The sequence below is a fragment of the Gracilinanus agilis genome, chromosome 6 (assembly GCF_016433145.1).
Source record: "Gracilinanus agilis isolate LMUSP501 chromosome 6, AgileGrace, whole genome shotgun sequence".
NCBI lineage: Eukaryota > Metazoa > Chordata > Mammalia > Didelphimorphia > Didelphidae > Gracilinanus > Gracilinanus agilis.
This window is the reverse complement of record NC_058135.1, coordinates 1,068,833-1,076,599: the sequence shown is the minus strand read 5'-3', so window position 1 is coordinate 1,076,599 and position 7,767 is coordinate 1,068,833.

Genomic DNA, 7,767 nt, shown 5'->3' with positions numbered 1-7,767 from the left:
ATAACTACAGAAGCTCAGAGTATCAGGCTAAGGGTTTATTTAAACACAAGAAGGAAACTGAGGGAAGAGGGTTAGGGTCTGGAGAAGCTGTTGCTAAGGGTGACTGGCCAGTGTTGGCAGAGGGCCTCAGAAGGTAAGATCAGGCTGAGGGAACCAGCCCCTCAGCCAGGGATAATTTCCACTGCCTGATGTTAATTGGTTCACCAGCTAGACAGATGAGGTTGACGATTTGGTTTAGGGGTGTCCCTGTGGCTAGGCTGACCTATCTAATTCCTGCCCACATTCTACAACCTAACCTCCCTTCCACCTCCCAGGGTTCCCAAGGGGAGTCAAGGGGTAGCTGGGTGTCTGGATGAGGTCAAGGAAAACAGAACCCCCAGGTTGGTTCTGCAGGGGTATTTATAGTCCCAGCTCCAACAGTCAGGTCTTGAGACTGGCACTAGCTGGGCCAAAGTTCCATTCTCCTAACTTCCAGGATTGCCTAGGGTAATTTCACAAATGCAAGAAATCTTGCATAAATCCTGCATTACAATTTGCTCAAAGAAGAGTGGTAAGGACTAGGCAATGGGGATTAAGTGACTCACCCAGGATCACACAGCTAGGAAGTGTCTGAGGCCAGATTTGAACCCTGTATTGCCCATCTTTGAGCCTGGCTTAAGGTTTATCTATTTTTGAAAACCATTTCCTAAATTGAATATTTTTGTTTGCTTCCAATTTTGTTAAGTCTCTGATTTTTGAGATTTCTGTTATGGTGTTTAAATGTTTGTTTTTACTTGCATGCCCAGTTCATTGATCAGCTCTTTTTCTCACTGAGAAAAGTATTTAGAGATACAAATTTTCCAGTAAGCACTGCTTTGGCTGCATCCCCCTAATTCTGGGATGTTGTCTCATTGTCATCATTATCTATCTATGTAAAGCTATTGAATATTTCTCTGATTTGACCCGTCATTTCTTTAAGATGAAGTAATTTAGTCTCTAATTCATTTCTAACTATCTCTTCGGCAGCCCTTTACTCAATATAATTTTTCTTTCATTTTGGCCCAGAAAAAAAAGCCATTTGGTATATCTGCTTTCCAGAAATTTTTGGTAATATTTTTATGCCCTACCATAGCGATTCTCAAAGGTTGGGCTTGGGAACCCTGGAGGTCCCCAAGATGTTTTTAGAGGGACTGCAGGTTCAAAACTCTCTTCACAAAAATTTCCTTTTTTGCTCTTTCTCGCAAGAGCGGATATCAGAGATTTCCAGACTACAAGACCAGCAAAACACGAAGGTTGACGTAACATGGCTTTGGCAGAGACCTGCAAGGACTTGTGTGGTTTGTGTGCCTCCAAGATTTTCTTTGCCATGAAGGCTTGGCTGCCAACACAAGTGGTACTAAAAGAGCCAGGGCTGGATCTCATAGTTTATTCTGGAACAACTCTATTGCCTTTTGCCCTGATTGTACAAAAGCAGACCTGGGTAAAACAACTGGTGCCTTAGGAGCAATCGATCTGCTATAAACCACAAATAGTCCTTGTGTTTTCCACGTGCATTCACAATTAAAAAACACAACAAGGGGCAGCTGGATAGCACAGTGGAGTGAGAGTCAGGCCTACAGATGGGAGGTCCTAGATTCAAACCCGGCCTCAGCCACTTCCCAGCTGTGTGACCCTGGGCAAGTCACTTGACCCCCATTGCCCACCCTTACCAATCTTCCACCTATGAGACAATACACCGAAGTACAAGGGTTTAAAAAAACCCAACAAAAACCAGCCTCAAACATTAGTTCTAAAAGTAACAATAAAATTAAGGATAAAAATGATTGACTAACAAAAACCTGTAAGGCTGTTCTTGATGAAGCCTCTAAAAATGGCTAATTTGATTAAATCTTGACCCTTGTTGTTTGGTCATTTCATTTATAATTGACTCTCCATGACCCCATTTGGAGTTGTCTTGGCAAAAATGCTAGAGTGGCCTGCCTTTTCCTTGTCCAGCCCATTTATACAGATAAGGAAACTAAGGCAAACCAGGGCAAAGTGACACAGCTAAGAAGTATCTGAGGTTGAATTTGAACTCAGGAAGATCTTCTTGACTCCATGCCCAGTGCTCTTGACCCATGAGTACATGTTTTAAAGAATCATTTGGGTAATGAAATGAGGAAATGCATTCAAAAGCACTTAGGCTGCCTCTGAGGTACCATGATTAGCTTGAGGAAAAGCACTTGTGTGAATGGTACAGTTGAGAGCTGTCTAGTCACTATTTTCATGGGATGTTATTTTTAGTTGGTAGAACAATTCCCAGCGTTCATGAGATGTCTCTAGCTCCCTGTGATGACCTGGACTGGAAAAATGACTTGTGATGATTTTTTTTCCTTGGATTTCCCCATCAGGACAATTTGGTCTGGCCATTTTCTAGGTCTGTGTCAAGGAACTGTCAGGTAGATAAAAGGTGACATAGTGGCTAGAGCACCAGGCCCAGTCAGGAGGACCCAACTTCAAATCTGCTTCAGATGCTTTATTAGCTGTGTGACCCTGGGCAAGTCACTTAACTCTGCCTCAGTTTCCTCATCTGTAAAACAAACAGGAGAAGGAAATGGCAAAGGACTAGTATCTTTGGCAAGAAAATTCTAAACGTGTTATGGGGAGTCAGGGACAATTGGAAACAAGTGAACAAAAGAGGACTTTTCAAAAAAAGAGCCATTTGGTGCTTCTTTCTTTTCCTGACTCCCTTTATCTATAAATGAATGGGTAGTTTTATAACGTCTATTATGTTAGCTTAGGTAACACAATGGCCAATTTATTTGTCTCCCCTTATTTGTTTTCCCTTTGGACTGGGGTTCAGATGTGTGTGCAAACCCTCTCGTTTGCTGAAATGGTGTTAGCCGCGTGGAAGACACTGGTGAGCCTTCCAGGAGAACCATGAGGATCGGAGCATGAGTGGACATTTTGGAATTATTTCTGTTGGCCTGCCGTCTTAGTAGGGGGAATCTTTTTCCATTGACTGCATAGATGGAACTGTCCGAGTCTTCAGGAGGCCTTGAGTTAGCTCTGGCTGTTGTTTTGCTGCATTCATTCCAAGGGAAGGAGCTCATTCCTTCTCCTCTAGCCAGCGCGTGCAGGTGGTGAGGAGGTGGGCGGGAGGGCCTTCTTCTTCCCCTCCCAAGACCGCAGGGCCCCAAGAAAGGGGCCTAGATCCTTGGCCTTTGCTTTCATTCTTTTATGTTCTAGGTACAGGGAGCCGAGTCTATGATCTGGGCCAGGAAAATAAACCAAGAGGCTCGGGGAGTCCCAGCATCCGGCTCAGATAGCGTCGCTAGCTCAGCATCGGCACTTAAGAAGCAAAAGTCTGGAAGTCCGATACAGAAGAGTCCGGCCGTTTTGAAATAATGGAGTGGTGCGGCTTTTGGAGCAGGACTTGTTGGGACTAGTGCTCTGCAGAAACTGAGCTAAGGATGATGGCCAAGCAGGGAAATGTGTAGATGTTTGCTCTCGCTGTCTCTGTGAAGTAAATATTCCTTTGTAAAACCCAATAAAATTGAATGATGAAGTGTAACTGAGGTGCTAGTCTCTGCCCCCTTAACATGCAAGGAATGCGAGTGGTGGAGACTTGAACTAATGGCAGAGAAAAAAGATCCCCACAAGGCTCTCTGAGGACCCTGAGGGGGAAGAAGTTCAGGTCTGCCCTGGAGAGTGGGGCTGGAGGCAACCACATTATACATTAATTCCAGGAAAAGTCATTTGTAGTTGGACCCATAGACTCCCCCAGCGCACCTGCAGAGCTTCTATGCCCTGCGAAAATCTGGAATGAAATTTCTTTTTCTCTCTCTTCTTGCTAGGTTTTGCCTGCCATGTTCAATGTGTCTGGTCTGCTGGGAGTTCATTTTATAAATGCTTTTGTTTCTATTCATTTTAGTTGAATCTTGTGAATTCTCCGAGTAAACCATCTTTTGCAATCATATGTTTCATCTTTGCCTGTGCTCATTTCCTCAATTTTTTTTATCTTTTAAAATCTATCTATCTATCTATCTATCTATCTATCTATCTATCTAATTTAGAATATTTTTCCATGGTTACATGATTCATATTCTTTCCCTCCCCTCTCCCGGAGCCAACAAGTAATTCCACTGGGTTTTACGTCCTCAATTTTGGTTTCTTGTTTCCAGTTTGCATTTTGGGATGTGCATCAAATAACAGTGGGGACACAGTCTATTTCTCCAGGGTTTCTCTAGTCTAGATATTGCTCCCTGGCAGTTGGTTTTAGGGTACTATTTACCATGATAAAGAAAGGCAATTTTCTTCCTAAAGTTGCCTACTGGTACAGTTTCTATTTTATTTTTTAACATGAAAAGAGTGTTGGGTTAGTTAAAAGCCTTTTTCCACATCTACTAATCAGATCTGTGAAAACCATTAATCTGGGATAAGTTGGATGCCACCTTGACTGACAGGGATGGCAGTTGAGAGATTCGGAATGTCCCCAGGTGCCATGAGCCAGGGGCAAAAGTTGGTTGGCCCCACCCTATAAATACCTCCTAAGAACTACAGTTGGGGGTCTCAGAACTGAGAGCTGGGACTTTGGATCAAGAACTGGACAGCGGGAGGTGAAGGGTGGTTGAAGGGTAGAAGAAAGGGTAGGCCTGAACCTGAACCTATTTCCTGTGCTTGACTGAGAGAGCTAGTGAGCCATCAAAATCATTGGTAGGAGAGCTGAAAGAATACTTAAACCATCGATCCATATTGACATCAATAGCCTTCCCTATTCTCTGGCTTGGCTGTGGCCAGGTCAGGTCAGGGATAGTGAGAGGGTGAAGACCTCAAGCTTCTACCAGCCTAGTAGCCTCCAGTCCTGATCATTGATTAGCTTAATAGCCAAACTATAGCAATAGGGTTTCCAGTCTCCAAACCTAGTACCTTGTTATCCTTTCCCCATCAATAGATAATACAGTGATTTAACAGAAAGTACCTTCCTGAGTGATTATTCTATCACAGCCCTTAGCAGGGGGAGGATTCAGTCAGATCTCAATCATTTCCAAAGCCAATCAATAGCCTATTAACAATCAATCCAACCTCAGGCTGGGCCTAGAGAGGTTAACCGTCTACCTAACCTCTCAAGGGGTCCCCACCTGGGCAACTGTTAGAAAGAGTCACTGACAGGTTTAACCAACCAAACCTGTCAGGGAGAAGAGGGATAGATTACAGCAACAGCTAGTGTGAGAGGAGTGGGTGCTCCTCCTCACCAACTGCAGTTGGCTTAGGCCTTGGGCTCTGATCCCTCCTTCATCCATACTATCCCTAAGATCATATACCAGTCATCCTGTAACATCTAGAAGGAAGATCTATAGGGAATAGTAATAGTAAGAGAGGAGATATAGAAAGAGAGAAACAAAGATCTGATCTCAGATCAGACATACAGATACACACATACATATCTCTATCATCCTCTCTATTCCTTTTTAACAGATCCCATGATCTTTAAGATCTCTTATGCTTTAGAGTTTTTCAATCCTGACCTCGAATTATCAAATTAACTTGACTAAAAAGATGTATTTACAGAAATAAAAGTGACTAATTTTTTAAATGTCCTTTTGGTGATGGTAATGAGTGGTGATGATAATGGAGTACCACTAAGGTGATGGATTATGAATATGGAGAGATGTTGGTCTATGATGATTGTAGGAATTAAAAATTAATGGTTTGACTAAAATATATGAAGATTATAAATAATAATTGTGTTTGCTGATTCAAAGTATTATTGCTCAAAGTTGAAATGACTTTAATAGCTTTTATTTACAAAAGAGGTAGAAAGAGTGAAAGTAGAGAAATGCAAATGAGTAGAGAAGACATTAGCCTATCTAACTAAATATTGTTCCAGTGCTCAACTCAGCCAGGACTTGTTGACCTTTGACCAGAATTAAACTCTCTCCAGAAGACAGGAAGGGAAAGCTCAATATCCACTCACCCAAGTTCCCTCCAAGAGGCAGGTCAAGACAATGACTCAAGGTAATTCCTAAGGCTGACTTTCTTCCTTGAGCCAACCTTCTTCTTAAAGCTCACTTCTCTCTTGAAGTCCAACTCCTTCTTGAAGCTCACTTCCTCCTCGACTTCCCTAGCCCCAGAAATTCAGGGCTTTTTACAGTGGGTTTTTAAGCTTCAATTCAAAAGTAGACAAAGGAGAGTTAATCCTGTCTTCACAATCTGGTAAGGTACTAAGTAGGGATACTTAAGTTATTGTTAACTAAAGTGGTAACTCAAAATAGACAAAGGGAATAAAGGATTCCCTTTTCACAAGTGTAAACTCAGAATAGTCAAAGAGAACAAAGAATTCCCTTTTACATTATTATCCATTAACATGTATGATTTTATAGTCATACTCCTAGAAGCCCTCTTGGGCTCACAGTCCCCCTCATACTCCCAAACATTTAACTAACACTGAGCCCTCTCGACCTCTCTTCTCCACCCCTACCTTCATGTATCAAACACTAAACATTAGTTATTGATTAACATTCAAATCTCAGTTTTTCTCTCAGTTTTGTGCTTAATTATTTGTCAATATTATATCATTTTTAAGTTTAAAAAACACAATTCCCCAAACCACTTTTTAATAGACATTTCTCTTTTCTATTTTAGTTATTTGTTCTGACTACCCAATGCAGTTGTGTTTGTTGCATGATACATTTTATTTTATTTTATTTTTTAAACCCTTAACTTTGGTCTTGGAGTCAATACTATGTATTGGCTCCAAGGCAGAAGAGTGGTAAGGGTAGGCAATGGGGGTTAAGTGACTTGCCCAGGGTCACACAGTTGGGAAGTGTCTGAGGCCAGATTTGAACGTAGGACCTCCTGTCTCTAGGCCTGGCTCTCAATCCACTAAGCTACCCAGTTGCCCCCTGCATGATACATTTTAGACCAGCTATTTAATTTGAATCTATCTATCTGACAGTCTATCTGTCTTTGTCTGCCTATCTGTCTGTCTAACTATCTGTCAGTCTGTCTGTCTGTCTGTCTGTCTGTCTGCCTATTTAGTCATCATTCATCTATATCAGTGGTTCCCAAACTTTTTTGGCCTACCGCCCCCTTTCCAGAAAAAATACTACTTAGTGCCCCTGGAAATTATGAAACTATTTGTTGAACTCAGAATAGAATGTAATACAAAAAAAGTGTGACCATCACCACTCCCCTGGATCGCTGCAGCACCCACCAGGGGGCGGTGGCACCCACTTTGGGAATCAATATCTATGTATTGATTCATCTATTTGTCTATCAATCCTCTCTTCATCTACTCTCTCTGATCCTGTCTCTGTGCCCATCTCTGTCATTTCTTTTTTCCCATCCCCCTGCCTAGTAATCTTCTATCTGTCTTTCTCCTTGCAGGAAATGCCTTTCTGGTGCTCTGCTTGTCAAAGAATAAGAAATGAATAAATTCCTGTTTAATTGAATTGAACCAAATAGCAAACAAACTCAAACCCAAAACACAAGTTCATGAAGGAAGCTCTTGGCATTTACTAACAAAGGAGAAACCCAAACCACCCAATACAACTGTTCAGACTTTTACCATCTTGGTTTTCTTCTTACCAATTCTGCCTGGTCTCAAGCTATTTTCCCAGTTTTCTTGGACTCCTACTGATGTCCATTTTTTATCCTCTCTTTGACTTATTTTCATCTTTAAAATGGAAGCACAAAATAAAGGGAACAGACGAGAACCGCAGAAATATACAGTGGTACCGATAACATTTCCATTGTTTTAAGTGTCAGCTGGCAGGCCTGGTTTCTGTTGCTGGCTCTCCCCTGGAA